Genomic DNA, 15944 nt, shown 5'->3' on the forward strand with positions numbered 1-15944 from the left:
GGCAAAGTGAAGACATTCTTATCAGAAGCAATGGGGAACACTGCTGGGAGGGTCTGCTTTGGGTGTCACAGGTTGGTGATAGTTTATCACACTACTGCAGTCCAGGTAACAGTGCCGTCACTGTGCTCTGCCAGCACTTCTCTGAATTACACCCATGAAGGAACCACGTAAGGTACAAAGAGCTAAGTTGACTCACTGTGTCAGAGCCTGGTTTGCCAGCATTGCTTTCTTAAGGAATGCTGCACAAGACTCAGTCTCCAGTGAGGGGGAGCCTGCTGCAATCAACCTTATGGAGGAAAATATGTCAGCCTCAAATTAATTTCACTGTATGAATGAATTCTGCCAAGTTCCTGGAATTTTCACAAACCAGTTTAACCTACCCTTAATTTACTGATCTACTTTTTAAAATGTAAACAACTTTCAAATAAGATTTTATTGCATTTGAATATAATTCTTGTCATGTTCTGTACTTTTCTGCTTCATTTCCAAAGAATGTTGTGATGATTAACTCATGCATTATGTGATGCCATGTGCAATGCTCCCTTGTGACAATAACTCAAATTGTTATTTTCATGCTATCTTCCTGTCTCTCACTCTTGTTTTATTTTTACTCTATCCTTTTACTCATTTGAACAGAAATGTTTTCCAGAATATATTTCTGTCTCCTTTTGCCAACTGACTGCCAGCTCACAGTCTAGAACAACGGGTAAGTGAAAGCATCCAGCTACCACAGCTTTGTTTCCAGTTGCTACAGAGCTCACTTTCCCAGGAATTCTCCTGGACCTTCATCTGCAGACCTCAGTCACTCATCAAAACATCAGCAAGTTGTATGTGAGCTCTTTGAATGCCTGGCTAGCCAATGAGGAATACAGCAAGGGTTTAGTTCAAACAAGCAACGACCAAGCTCCTAGCTTTACAACTTTGTTATATTCAAAATAAGATGCAGCACTTCTTAACCTTCATTCTGGACATCAATAGAGAAAGAGAGCTTCTGGACATTAATTGATCACATATTGGATTGGAAATTATTTTTTAGAATATCAATTATTCTTAACCTGAATAAAGATGCAGATAGATCCATCTCATTTTACCATTTGAATAGAAGAAATAGGGCTAAAATTTTAAAGTCCCATAATTCTGACAGTGACGTAGGAACTTGTGTAACATGCATGGAGAAGCTACAGCAAGTGAAAATCCTGAAAAATCTAGGAGAGAAGAAACTGACAGCAGAAGACATGTAATCAAGGGAAATTTGAGGATTTTTTTGAAATCTAGTTGTCCTTGATCACACCAGTAGCAGCCTGTTACTATTCACAAACTCCATATCCCAAATCTATCTAGAAAATGGTAAGAAAACTGAAGATAGGAAAATTCAGCTGTCAGGAGCAGGCACAGATTAATCACCTATTTTCCACCAAGTGTTCCAACAAAGGAGTAACCAGAATAAAACCAGGAAAGTCTATGCAAATAGATGTTTGAGGTTAATAGCTCTTGTAAGCCTATCCAGGGCTGGCACTAGGAAACTCTGTCATCCCATAACAAGAAATACAGTCAAAAATGATTAATTAAGAGTATTAAGTCCCCCCCCTTGTGAGGGCAGAACTGTTCTCAAAATACTTTAAGCAGTAGTTCTAGTTTAGCTTTAAATACACGAAACAATGGCTTTACTATTCCTTGTCTTGAAATCTATCCAAGTTTAGAATTCAGTATCCAGTCCTCAGTGGCTTTTGCTGTTCTCTACTTTCAGTTGAGATATATACAACAGAAAAGTGTAATTTACATTAGGTGGCCCTATATGAGTGTGCTCAATCAGTAAAAATGTTTTCTTTTCTGCATATAGAGGCTATATGGATGCAGCCTCAACAGCTGCCAGACATTAGGATGGAAAAGGCCTTAGTCTTTCACATCACAACCTGATCACCTGTTCTTTTATCCTATTAATCCCACAGAGAGAACACCCCAAGGAACATCCCCAGTCAGACTGTTCCTCCTTGCTGTCAAGGTCACTTGTGGACGTTAGTAGATATTCATCCTTAGTCAGTAAACTGAAAGACATTTCACTTTCTTTGTACATCCTCATCTAATAATGCTTCTCTCTGAATTGCCTCCAGTTCACTGCACTGTTAATTAACTTTTATGCACTACCAGAGATGAATGCATCTCAGCAGTGACTTAAGTGATTTCCCTACAGCTTGTGTTTCAGTTTCCATTCATAAAACACTTCAACCTATATTAGTCAAATTTTTCTCCCCTTGTAATGCTTTTGCATTTCCATAGTATCTCTATGTATGTAAAGTAAAAAAAGGTCAGAGAAACAGAGGAAGTAAAAATTTAAATACCACTATTTGTCTTTGCCTGAAATACTCAGTTAGGGAAAAAAAAAATTCTCTGTTTCAGCTCTGTACTTTCTATGAGTCATTTGCATTATAAACAACAATATCTGAGCCTTGCCTTAAATAACAATATAAGAGGAGCTTAGTTGTTTAGAATATTGTTTTCAGCCAAAGATTCATGTTAAAAAAAACCAAAACAACTCAAACCATGTAAGCATTACAAAACATGTCACTGTAGCAAGGATTTCTTTAACAGCCTGCAAACAGCACACAGCTTTTCCTGCACATTTTAAGGCCATATTTAGAGTTCACAAACACTTTCAGTTTGTTCACCTTATTATTAGAGAGACCATTTGCAAGAGTAAACAGTTCATACACTGTCTGAACCTCTTAGCATTACAATGAACATGGATATAAAATTATTTAGTTATATAATAGCAGAATATGTCTGACTTACACAAATGTTGAATCATTTAGAGTTTAAAGCAGAGGTTTCCCAAACTGGTGGTCTACAGACTTCTGTCAGTGGTCTGCAGCTGAAGGTTTATGGCTGTCTGGGTACACAGTATTCATTTCCTATGGATAGTGGGGAGAGAAGAGATTAATAACAAACAAATTGAATAAGAAAAAATACATCATTTTATCAACAGCAGTAAAACATTTTTTGTTAAAGGAAGTAGCCCTACAATTTCTGTTAATAACTTTTGCATTTTATTACAATTTTGTCAAACAGGTTGTTTATACTGAAATTTTCTTTATCAGACTGTTTCCTCTTTTCCAACCAAGTCATGGGAAAAAGACTACACAAGATGCTATTTACAGGATATTTGCAACAGGCAAAACACCATGAACTCAAAAAAAGGTAAAAAAGGGAAGTGTCATCTAGCTTAGGAAGCCTGATGACACTCATGATGGCTAAAATGCAAAAAGTGAATGTACAAGAATTTAAGCAAGAAAAGGGAGGTAAACAATTACAACTTAATATTTTGGGACAAAATCAGGAAAGACATAACCATCTGGTGCTCAAAGACTTCACAAAGAGGGATACTACAGGTCCATGAGCCTGCAAAAGGAAGATCAATGAAAACATGGGTGTGCTGAAGGGCAGAGAACTTGCACTGAAAAGGTTAAATGCCTTTCTTGCCTTTGTCTTCACAGGTAAAAGCTGCTCCTGGACCTTTGTGTTTCTGCAAAGAAGAGGAGCAATCATCAGCAGGGGAGCAGTAGTCCAGGAACTGCCTACAGACTGGACATACTCAGTGTAAGGGGCTCCTTTAGTTGTCCACAGAGATCTCCAGCATGACTGTGAGGTTACTGCCCATCACCTGGGGAAAACTGCAGCAATCAGAGGAGGGCCCTAATGAGTGTAAACAAGGCTAACATATGTCCATTTTAGGGAAATGATGGCTACAACAGATACCAAGCCACAATCCAATACATAGGGACCCTAATAAACTCAGGAAACAGGACAGCAGAAACCTCATGAAGTTCATCAAAGTATCACCTTGGAGTTCTAAGCAAAATAAATTAATATCTTTTTGGCCCATTTTGGGGTAAAAACATGATTGGTTTTAGGATAGGCCCAAGTATGTTTTTTAAACAAATAAAATGTTCAATATTTATGTTTTGTCCTACTCTAGGTAAAACATGTCATATTTCAGTACACATAATTTCCATAAACAGTTGCAATGCTCAAGAATCGGTCCATATATATTTCTTTCCCATGGGCCTCCTTGTTTGACACATCATGTTACAGAATCCCCACTGTAGCAGTTGCTGAATTTGGCACAGTATTATATATAGATACAGAAAACCTTTGGCCATGGTTTTGTTAGACCTGCCTCTGTGACTGTCACAATTCCCCTTTATTCTTCTGTCATTGTCTGCTCATCTTATTTAACGTCATCATTCTAATTTCCATGCTAATAAACTCACATTAAAAGCCACAGATAAAAAGAGGAACCAACATGTACTACTACACAGAAAATATACCTTCAAACTGCTGTCTTGCTGTCTCAAAAACACATTTCAAATTATGTTTTCTTTCTTTTTTTAAACTAGTGATGGCTAAAATCAAGTTCAGGAATACATTCAAGAATATTTTTTTATTAAAACATAAAAAATTTCCACTGCCACAAAGTGGAGACTCAATTGCTCAACAATCACAACCAATTCCAAACTTTCTCAGGTCTAATGAAATCTCTGCTTTAACTGTATTAGTTATCCAAGTAGTACAACTTGCACTGCAGGATATAAAAGATTCATGTCAGTAGAGATTTAAGCTCAGAGAAGTAGAACAATACTTGATGGTTAGTGAACTGCATTGGAATATTCCTTAAAGCAATTTCTCTTTTTCTATGTCTATGTTACAATATATTTTATTTCATCCAAGCCAAGTGAAAACTTCAAATACTTAAACAAGTTAGGGGTTTACTGCTACTCCAAAACTCAAGAAGAACTTGTGGACATCCACACTTGTTTCATAGAGAAACTGCTTTCAGAAAAGCAAGAAATTTTGATATTTGCTGATTATCCCTAAACTTATAAGGAATAATGAAAAAGAACAACTCTAATGAAAGCAGTGGATTAAGTAGGAAGAACCTTTCCAGAAGGGTAATTTTGGAAGCTGAAATACACTGTAGTGAGAAGGAACCTGCATGAAAGATACACTGCAGTTCTTTCCAAAGCCTCTGTTTTAGTTTTCACCTAGTGAGACAACAGTGAACAATGGAACAATGGAAACAATAATTATATTGGTGTCCCGTATTTCTATCTTTAAATAGTTTTTCCTCTCAAATATGTAATTCTAATGCTGCATTCTCTGAATATTTTAAGCTTGATTATTGAGCTCCTGCAACCTATTTTATACTGTTTGTGCCAGGCAATAACCCAAAAGAAGGAAAACAAGCTAATACTTGGAGAGGTGCTGTGAGAATAGCTACCTACCCACATGTACATAACCAGAATTCACAGTGCCATCTATGAAATCTAATGCTTAGGAAAGTACAAAAACTTTGATTCAATCAAAGTTTTGATTGAACAGAGACAACTCAGTCCGTTGTCTGAGTTCACCACAAATTTTCAATTTACTTCAGTTACCTTAGTGTCCACAGGAAAAAAACTTGTATGCAATTGACCCCTCCCATTTTTTACACTCTTCAGATTGTTGCGCAGCTTAGGCTTACATACAGTGAGGTCAGGCAGATCAAACCTGGCAAAATTGGGGCTTTCTGCCAGATTTGATAGACAACATCATTCCTTTCAGAGCAAACAATTCTGTCTTCTCAAGCCTGTGGATTTCCTTTCATTGTCTATCATTTTGCTTTTCACACATATCATACTTACCCATGTATATTTTCACCTAACCATACTTGCTTGGGCTACAAGCACATGTCCTGCTTCAACCTCACTCTATTTTTATCCCTATTCCATGTTGTTAGCAGCTGCCTGTTGGGACTACTGTTCCCACTGTAACTCCAAACCTGTTTTGGTACGCACAGCTCCCTGTTTCTCCCACCTTCAAAAATCCAGCATGTTCCTATGATAGTTTATGCTGCCACAAGGATTTGTGCAGCCCCACACCAAACCATGTCAGGGAATCAATGTAAATCAAAGTTTAACAGGCAGAAGAGCAGTGAGACTCTTTCTTCAACAGTGATGGATTATGTCATCTTCAGCTACTTATATTACTATGGCATCAGCATTAAGAACTCTAGCTTCAGGAATTCTGACCAGCTCTGATGCATGAACAATTAATGTTCTAAATATCCCTTAACATACCAATCTTGTTCGAGATCACAATGTCTGGAGCAGGAAAGTTTAATCCTCCCCAGCTTCAGCCTATCTGCAAGCAGTCCAACTTTTTATTCCCAGGACATGTCTGGGAAGCATCACAGCATGTTAGCTCAGAGACAGCAACCTCTTCTCTGTCATTGCCTTCTCCAGTGGGGAGTGTGATGTATCCAAGACTTGGGATCCCTGGTTCAGCTTAACCTGAAACACCTCAGGAGCTTCTCCCATGGGTTCTCTTTTCTTATGCATCCCTTATGCTCTCTGTTCTTCTGTGAGCTGCAATTTTTAAACACTGTTGAAACAGACAAGAGTTACAGGCCATTTTATTTTTGAGATTGGTGTGGATGGACAGAAGAGAGACATAAATTTCAATCTTTCTCTAGACTTCATTTTTGTTCTTTAACAGTTTAGTCTCCTAGTTTAAATAGATAGATAGGCAATTTGAACTTGAAGCATCTGTTGTCTCAGGAAAAGCATGATCATCATCCCTCTAAGTATTCTGCTCATGTGTAGTGATCCATACCAGGCCTTATACTTTGGAAGGTTTGTGGTTCGAAATGTTAATTAACAGTTATAGTCCATTTCCATATGTCTTCCTCTAAAGGTTACTGCAACAACATTTCCTGAATATCCTTTAACAATTTAATGGTAGCCTGGCAGTGGTATCATGACAAATAAATTTAACTGACATACAGGTTGCAGTGGCAGAATACAAAGTATAATAAAGCAATGTACTTATTATAGAAATGTGACATGAAAAACATTGACCTGTGGTCCCAAGTAATTTTCATAAGACAAAAGCTTTCATGGTAATAAAAACAAATCAGTCAATGTTCTGAAAGACTGATATAATAAACCATCAGGAAAGCTATTCATCTGTGTTAACTCCATTTAGCAAAAGAGGAGTCATTATTATTCAAACTTTGTACTTAAAAGTTTGGTGATAACTTTAGCTGCACTATGACAAAGTAGCCTTCTTGATTAATAGGAGATACCTCCAGAAATGGCAGTGGGACTCAACATGGAAACATATGCTACCTTTCTGATCATATTGAACAAAACCAGTTTGACATTAGGAACACAGGACTGGACTTAAATGACAGAATATTAATCACAGAGAAGCTACAAATAGTGCAGTGGCCCTGCATGAAACATTGCCATATCCAAGAGTTCATATATTGACAAGCAACTAGAACATGAGGAGGATGGAAGAGGGGTCAGGAGTGCAAATAATTTTTATGGGAAGGAGAAAAAGAAAGGAAAAAAGTTCTTTCAGTCCATGAATCCCAAACTGATTCTCAACAAATGCATACTACACTGCTTTTCGAGAGAAACAAAATTGTGCTTTACAGTTTTATTTTCAAGGTGAAGAAGTTGTATTGCTATAGCCACTGAGAAAGAGAGAAATTAAGTGAATTACAAGCAGTTTGAGGTAAAGGTAGGAAAGAACCACAGGTTATCATTATAAACTGTGCTTTCTAGACGTAAGTTCATCCTTACACACACACTCAGCAGACATCATTTCTTGAGGAGCTGAAATGTCATAATGATTCTTTTCTTTATGAGCCTCACTCATTTGCAAGCATCTTTGTGGTTATACATGAGACAGTATTTGGAAATATCAGGGTACCAAATAACTAGCTGGGAGTTTCTCAGAATACCAAGAAGATCTCCTTTTTATCCACTCCTTTCCTTACCCTGCACTGAATTTTGGAGACTTTACACACTTAACAAACCAGTTTTGTCTTTATCTATACCACAAGCAATTCCACCTAAACCCAGTCAGGGTTTTTTTCCAATTGCACAAGGTCCACTCAAGTATGCATAAAAGCCAAACACAGACTGTCAGCTGGGATTCTGTGGAATATACCACAAAAAGTTGTGAACTGTTTATTTGAGAAGGGATAAATAGGCATGCAGTGCAGAATAGAAAAGCAGAAAAAAGGAGGTAAATGAAAGGAATGGATTATACAGGCAGAGCTGAAAAAGGCATTACAGATAAAGATGTGCAACATCTCTGCCTGATTAACAAAATATAAGGTAGTCAATCTATGACTGAATCTTGCAAAAAACAAGGGTGTTTGAAAGTTCTTCAGAGGACTTTTTCCTGCTGATGCAACATGAATGGTTAATTATGATGAACATAATACGGAGGGATTCCACTTGAATTCAGATCTACCAGGCAAATTGGTAGACAATTTCATGCCCTGTCATCTTAAGATATGAAATGATAGGGGTAGACAATGAAACAGATCTGAGAAAAAAAATTAGACAATACCCGTGTTATTTGATCTGTGTTTAAAACAAGATTGTCAATAAGCCTCCCAAGACTTCCAAGAACAGCAGCAGGTGCCACATTAAAATATATCATAGTAAGAAAATTAGGGACTTCACCCCCCAGAGAAGACAAAGCACTCAGGTATTCTGGACTGCAGGGAAAAATCCAGTCTCAGCAAAGATGAAAAAACTACTATCCATCTTTAACCAAGTGTAATATTTAATAGTGACTGCTCTTTAAAATCTGAATGACTTTTCAAGGGGAAATTTTAAATACTCTAGTATTTTTTCATATCATACATCTTTAAAAAATAAAATTAAACTTCCATTGCAACTGAATTTACATAATCTAGATAACAACTGTAGTTTCAATTCCCTAGAAAGAATGAATATAAAAAAGCATCGTCTGATTGCAAAAGAAGTTTCCTTTAAGAACTAGTTACTCATACTATTTATTAAAACATTTTATATACTTATATCAGTTACTACCACTTGGATACAATTAGGAAATCCTGTACTTATTTATGGCCATTATTCAACTTTTCATGAAAAAGGTAATTTATCATAAGCATTACAAGCTTTATGATAAATTAACCTTCAAAGGGACTCTTCAGACTTACGAAAATAACATATCATCCTTATTTTTAAGCCTCAAATTGTGCAGCTGATATGAAATAAAAACAAAACACAAAGAAAAACCAAACCAAACATCCCAATATGATATTTTGTCTAACCTTTATAAGAGGCTAGTTGAATGGTTTTTTCTCTTACTGTCACTCTTAGATCAGCTCCTTGTTACAGATTTGAACATGAGCAGTGAACAGAGAACAGCAGAGGGGCATCTGCCATTCCTCAGCCTACATCCCATGCTGTGCCTTTCATGTAAGTTCAGCAGAGAAGCTCCCATCAAGAAAGAGAGAATGCAATGATATTTCTGTATTTCTTTGAGGCCAATTGGCTGAGTTGCTCAGTTGCTTATAGCCTACATAAACTCCAGGGGGCTGGTTCTTGTGGTTTTCTTGCTAAAGAAAAGAGGTGGTGTGCCTTCTTCCCAAAGGTCAGCCCTGCATCCTGTTCCTGGCTCTCCAAACTCATTATCTCTCTGTGCAACATCTTGTCCCATATTCTTTCTGCTCTCTTTCTTCCCCATAACATAAGCACCCCCAAGCTCAATCTTGTGGGCAGCAGGATCTGGTTTTTTACAGTGCTAAGAAACCTTGAATCAGCTTAATTTAGAAATATTTCTCTGCAGCTTTCTCCAAAGGGAGCAAATAGGGTGTGTGATCAGACACACTCTTTCTCTATTCTCCAAAATGAAAAAAATACATAGAAGGGTGAAGTAGATCTCCTTTATCACTACTGTCACAGCAACTTAGGGAAACTGTATAGACAAACAGAATGTAGACTAACAGTGAATCACTTTGCTCTGGAAGGAATTATTCTCTCTTGATATCACCTGGAAAGAGAGGCAAAAAGGTCTCATAAAGTCAGATAATCAGAAATAAATTTAACAAGATAAAGCAGATGGATGCTTGTCTTGCCATTTTATTGTTTTAGCTTTTAACTTCTGCACAAAGACCTCTGCAAAACCTCAGAAAATTCAGCCAAGGATAGTATGGCTGTTGACCCCATTAAGGGAGTACAAAGATTGTAATGCATTGAAGAGTTTCAAATCCCCAGTCTCCTAGATGTTTTGCAGATAGGGAGAGCAGCAGTGGGACATCCTCTCTCCAGGCAGTAGCTCCTAGAAGGTGATCACAGTACCATGGCCCCAGTCACAGTCATTCTGCAGAGATGACTTTCACTGCTTTTCCAAAAACACTTCTCAAAAAAAACCACTCTTCTTTGCCATAACATAAGCCTTTGTAAGAACTCACAAGTGAGTTAGTCAAAACTACCCATGGTTACAGCATAGGCCCTCTGCACATTTGTGAAGTGCAACGGGAAAGAAGTAGCCACTGCCATAATTAATATATTTATCTAACATATGTCCCAACAGCAGGAAAGCTTTACCTTTTCCTCCACAATATTCTCCATGACTAGGACAACGATAGTCTCCTTGTGCCATATAACTTCTTCAGCCCAGCCTAATGTATGCCCAAATTCAAAAGAGACTATTTTATTTTTATTTTTTCCAGTTCAAACACTATGAAAACTTCAAACACACAAACAAACAAACCTTTTACAAATAAATCTTAGCTATTCTACTGAATAATTTGACCTAATACCAGCCTGATTGATTACCATACCAGAGTGTCTGTGACATTGATATATTTTGAATTGCCCTTATACAGGGGATAACTGTTTACAGGATATTATGTATATAAGCAGTTTTTTCTTTTAGTCTTAGCTCTGTGAACAGAGCTAACCCTAAGGCAAAGCCTAAGGCAGAAAGTGAAATACATTTTTTAAAGTCTGTTTGTTAATTGAGCCTTAAACTGCTTTCCTGTTCCTTGCCAGTTTTATCCTAACATAAGAACAAATCAATGTTAAGGCAGTCTGCCAGATGCTGGCCAACTCAGACTACTCTGAGCCTCCTCTCTTCCTTGGCAGCTGAGATCTCTCAGCACTGTTCAAATTTTGCTCAGCATCTAGCAGCATTCAGCCCTAAATGGACTGCAATCTGCACATGAATATTTTAATTACAGGCTGCTATGCAAAAAGAAAACAACCAGCTATGCACAGGCAAGTCAGCTAAGAACTTGTAAGCTCTGTGATAGCAATGGATTTATAATTTCAGTCTGTTTATTATGCTTTTGGCATCTCCCTCTAAAATGTTGTGTTTAAAGGCACTGCCAGCTAGGTGCCTTGTTTGAAAAAGAAAAGTGGAGTTGTGTTGTTGCCCTCCTGCAGTCAGTGCAGAAACTGATGAGAAAATGAAGGAATTTCTCAGACCACATACCTGAAATTCCCTGTTTTCCTGAAGGCCATCGGACTGAAGGAGGATGATCAGTAGCTTTCAGGAAAGAAAAAGACTGCATCTGGCAGCAAGAGGAGGAGGGCAAAGAAGGGTTGAGTACCAGCCAGGCTGTTTTCAGACCTGGATCAAATGTACTGGAGTGACATGAAGCACCCAACTCCCGCCTACTTTCCACAGTGAGACTGCACGAAAACAGGCTCTGCTAGGGCTGGAGTCATTGCCAAAAGCAGCAACTATCCAGGCACCCTATTTTGGCACTTCACTTCCCCTTTAGGACTCTGTGATTCACTGCCTAGGGATATGGACAACCAGAAGATAAAAGAGGAAGAGCCAGGAGTAAAATAGCAGGGAGGAGTTTTCTTGGAGAGACAAAGCCTAAAGGGATAAAGGTGAGAGACAGGCAGTTATGGGGAGTCTACACGGAGATTTGAGCTGCAGTAGGATACAGGGGGATGGTGAAGCTGTTAGGATGGATGTGAAAATGGAGTGAGGTGACCCTGGCAGAGATATCCTTATACCGTTGCCAAATGGCCTCTAAGAAAGATCTTGATTGAACAGTTACCCAAATACCTGCATTGAAAGGAAAGAAGTTAGTAATCAAAGAGGAAACAGCCTAAAAGAAGTTTTCAATATTTTCTCCTTGAGTCTCGCTCTACAAAAGTAATTTTTTCATCTCTTTACCAGCCTACCAAACAGCCAGACAAAGCTGGAAAATAAGCCTGTTTGGAACTACAACAATCAAGGTAATTTAAGAGGAGAGAGAGAACTGCTTGGCTAGTTTTTCTCATCTTTATTTTTAACTTAGCAGTGAAAGGGAGGGAAAGTTTCTTGATAACAAAAATAAAAACATTAATGCCTTTCAGAGGCATCACCATCTCTTGAAAAGGGCTCGGCCAGAGTGTAGGTAAAAGCTGTGAGACACCTCAAAAGATAACGAATCTGACACTTGCATGACATTTCCAGTTTAACACTGAACTTCTACTTTCCCACTAGACTGAAAGGTTCATCAGCTACCAGATGCTTTTAAGCGCTTGGGGGAATGAAGAGAAATATTATGTTTTCCTGTCTAGGTGCTCTACTTTAAACTGTCTATGATCACACCTTTTTCCTGTTAAAAGCCACTGTACATTGCTTTAAAAAAACTTCAGGGTTGCCAAAAAAAAAAAAAAAATCAAAATTCAGTATCATCCTGCTATCAATTCAGACCTAGTCTGCTTTTCATCAAAAAGCTTCTGTATCTCCTAAAAGCTTTGATGAACCTGATGAGAGACAAAGGTTGAGACAGAGACCAAGTGAATCTCAAGCACTTAGTAAAGTTTTGTTCTCACACTGAATAAACTGCGAGAGAATTGCATTGAAGTTTGTTGTAAGTTTGATGCTTGTTCATGTTCCTAAATCAAAGAAAATTGCAGAATGTTTGGTCACAGACTTTTAGAGGCCATTAGTTTTACTAGACTTTATTGCATGCACACAGTCTCTATAAAAATACCTAACAAGACTGAAAGAACTTCCACATCTAACATAAATGTGCTCAAATATAGGAAAACAAAATAGACCTGAATATGAGGATTTCTAATCCAATGGACAATTCATGAGCTTGGACTGCGTCTTTGTAAATGTATGCCTGATAATATTTACAACTATGAAGAATAATATCATCATCAATTCAATTTTTCCCATCTTTGGATAATACCTTCCTCCTAGCAATGTCTTGGATGTCTTTCTATAAATATACACAACACTTACTAGATCCTCTATACTGTTCAAGACAAAACTTATTAAAACATTTGGTAACAACAACCCCCTGCAGCTCTAGACTGGGGGCAGAGTGGCTGGAAAACTGCCCAGCAGAAAAGGACGGACCTGAGGTGCTGGTTGACAGCAGCTGAACATGAACCAGCTGTGCCCAGGTGGCCAAGAAGGCCAGTGCCATCCTGGAATTCTGTGTCAGCAATAGTGTGGCCAGCAGGCCCAGGGCAGTGATCGTCCCCCTGTACTTGGCACTGGTGAGGCCGCACCTCAAATCCTCTGTTCAGTTCTGGACCCCTCACAATGAGAAAGACATTGAGGTGCTGGAGCGTGTCCAGAGAAGGGCAGCAGAGCTGGGGATGGGTCTGAAGCACAAGTCTTATGAGGAGCAGCTGAGGGAACTGGGGTGTTTAGTCTGAGGAAGAAGAGGCTCAGGGGGGGACTTTATATTCTCACTACAACCACATGAAAAGACATTGTAGCAAGGTGGGTTCAGTCTCTTCTGACATGTGTCAAGTGAAGGGTCAAGAGGAAATAGCCTTAAATTGTGCTTAGATTTCTTTTTTTCTCCCCACTTAGAGGGCTTAGGCATTGAAATTAGTTGCCCAGGGAGGTGGTGAAGTCACTGTCTCTGGAAGTATTCAAAGAGGCATCTGGAAGTGGCACTTGGGGATATTGTTTAGGAGTGATTATGGTGGTGCTGTGTAGACAGTTGGACAAGATGGTCTTGAAGGTCTCTTCCAACACTGATGATTTTGTGATTTAAAGAGGTGGGGTTTTGAAGTCATAATAAATAGCAATAGATGGTTCTTACACGAGTGTATGGCTGAATTCAATCCAAAGATTCTCTTTTCAAGGTGTTAGTGTTAAGCCCCTTGAGCAAATTACCTCTTTTATCCTCACTCTATGGCCATTAGTTAAGCCCTTATATTTATCAGCACTAGTAATCAAAAAATCATCAAGTACAGTCAGAGACAAGCAGACTTAATCTCTAGATTCAGAAGTGTTTGCAGTCCTTGCCAAGTAAGGCCTGTCCCTCCTGCTTTAGAATTAAGTTGCAAAATAAACAATCCCACAAAATTGCATTTCTCAGCTTGGGAACTGCAAACAAAGCCCAAGTGAATGAGTGTTTATTAGAATAAGCTTGACAAATAATGACTTCCCACTTCCCAGACTATCCATGATATATCTATAGATTGCTATCTGTGAAACCTCCATAATAATATATTTTGTTACATGGAGATTGTTGACAGGTGATGACATGGATGTTCACTGGAAAGGACTTGAAAATTAGAATTGCGATTTATATATTTATTTTCCAAAAATTCCAAATTGTAAAGATTGAGTTAAGCACATGACTTATTTTGGTTTTGTTTGAGGGGCTTTTGGCAGAACTATCTGCCTACAGAACAGTTTCTTGAAAATTGGCTTAGACCTGAAGAAAAACAACCTAAAGCTATGTAGCAATAGGCGCGCAGGACTGAAATCCCTCTATCAGCACACACATTCATGACTTTTTGATGATACAGTCAGCATCTTCCAACGTTCGAAGTGAAGCTTGATCAAGTCTCCTCTTTGCCACAAGTTGTCAACAGCTAGTTTATTTCTTTACATTTGGTGATTATTTTGTAAATGTTATGGGTTTCCAAGGCATCCAGCATCTTGCAACGTATCATTGCATTTTCCATTAAAAATGCTGAAAATTAAAACTGCCAGCTAAAATATGTTTTAGAGTCAAGTTAACTGGTCACATCTCACTGATCAATGTCAAGGTCAATTAACTGTGAGTTCACACGGTCCACAAGGAACAAGTCCCTAAACTCAGAACATTCAGAATGCAGATGAACAGCAGATGTGGAGAAGCAAAAAAAGAAAGAATTACATGAATACTAGTTTTTCTATGATTATACTATGCTCAGAGTTTACAAGGGGGAAACTGTCCCAAACACAAACAATGTAAGAAATTAACTTCAGAAAAGAGGAATAGGTAAAACACATAAAAATCTTCCCAAAAAAAGCTGATCTAACTCCAACTGACTTAGAATGATTCATTCTCTTCACTGAACCTTTTTAGAAAAGCAAAATAGAAGACATGCAGGCTTCCAGACAGATCCTTACAAAACGGCCACTAACAAAACGCTCATTTTCTGGTTATCTCAACAGGACAACAGATTACAATTGAGTGTAATTTCTGTAAATTTTAAAAGAGAAGCCTGAGACAGAGAAGTTGAAGGAGACAGGAGCAGTGTCTATTTCTCACCCTCTATTACCTCCTTCAACGGCTTTTAGAGGTGGGAGATGAACTCTAGAGAGGGATTTATCTTATACAGGTGTCAATGATATGCATGCTTCTCTCTAGAAGTGTATCTTGAGCTAGTTACCTGAAGCTCTCTAGTGTGGAAGGTATCTTTTCAGCTTTATACCGGCTAGCGCTTGTATTTCAATGCCTTAGAAAGCCTTGAGCAGCCTAGAGAGGTAGCACGGGCGATCTAGCACTTTAGTAGCTCTAAAATCGGTACCTGAATCAGCTGCAAAGCAAATACCATCAGCAGAAGCAAAGAGGGAGAAATATAGCTCCCTGCTCACTCAATTCCCTGCAGTTAGAAGCTTTCAAATGCGACAGACAACCAGAGATGTTCACAGGAAAGTAGCTGAGCTGAGAGAGAGGGCGGAGCCTCCCCTCGACCATCTTTTATTAGGAGAAGGGGGAAGGGGAGGACTGGGGGCGGACCCAGGGTGACCGGCCAATCAGACACTGTCTGAGTTACATTTGGCTTTGCCCGCGCTTGGAACAAAGGAGCTCGGAGCACATGGGCAGGAGCACGTGTCTTTGGGAGGGGGAGGCGAAGCTCAGAACAGGCAGCAACACTCTA

The 15944-nt window shown here is 38.6% G+C and overlaps 1 long non-coding RNA gene across 6 annotated transcripts in view; it reads right to left on the reverse strand.

Moving 5' to 3' along the window:
- The window catches only part of LOC104686311, a 167200-nt gene that overhangs the window by 65712 nt on the left and 85544 nt on the right, over positions 1-15944 (reverse strand). For 5 of the 6 annotated variants that reach the window (XR_005602020.1, XR_005602022.1, XR_005602019.1 and 2 more), the window contains one exon: positions 2791-2909. This is a non-coding gene — a long non-coding RNA (uncharacterized LOC104686311). Of the gene's footprint in view, positions 1-2790; positions 2910-11304; positions 11325-15944 lie in introns of those variants that run through there. The other variant, XR_002045226.3, reaches the window with a different exon arrangement.

The sequence above is a fragment of the Corvus cornix genome, chromosome 5, assembly GCF_000738735.6.
Source record: "Corvus cornix cornix isolate S_Up_H32 chromosome 5, ASM73873v5, whole genome shotgun sequence".
NCBI lineage: Eukaryota > Metazoa > Chordata > Aves > Passeriformes > Corvidae > Corvus > Corvus cornix.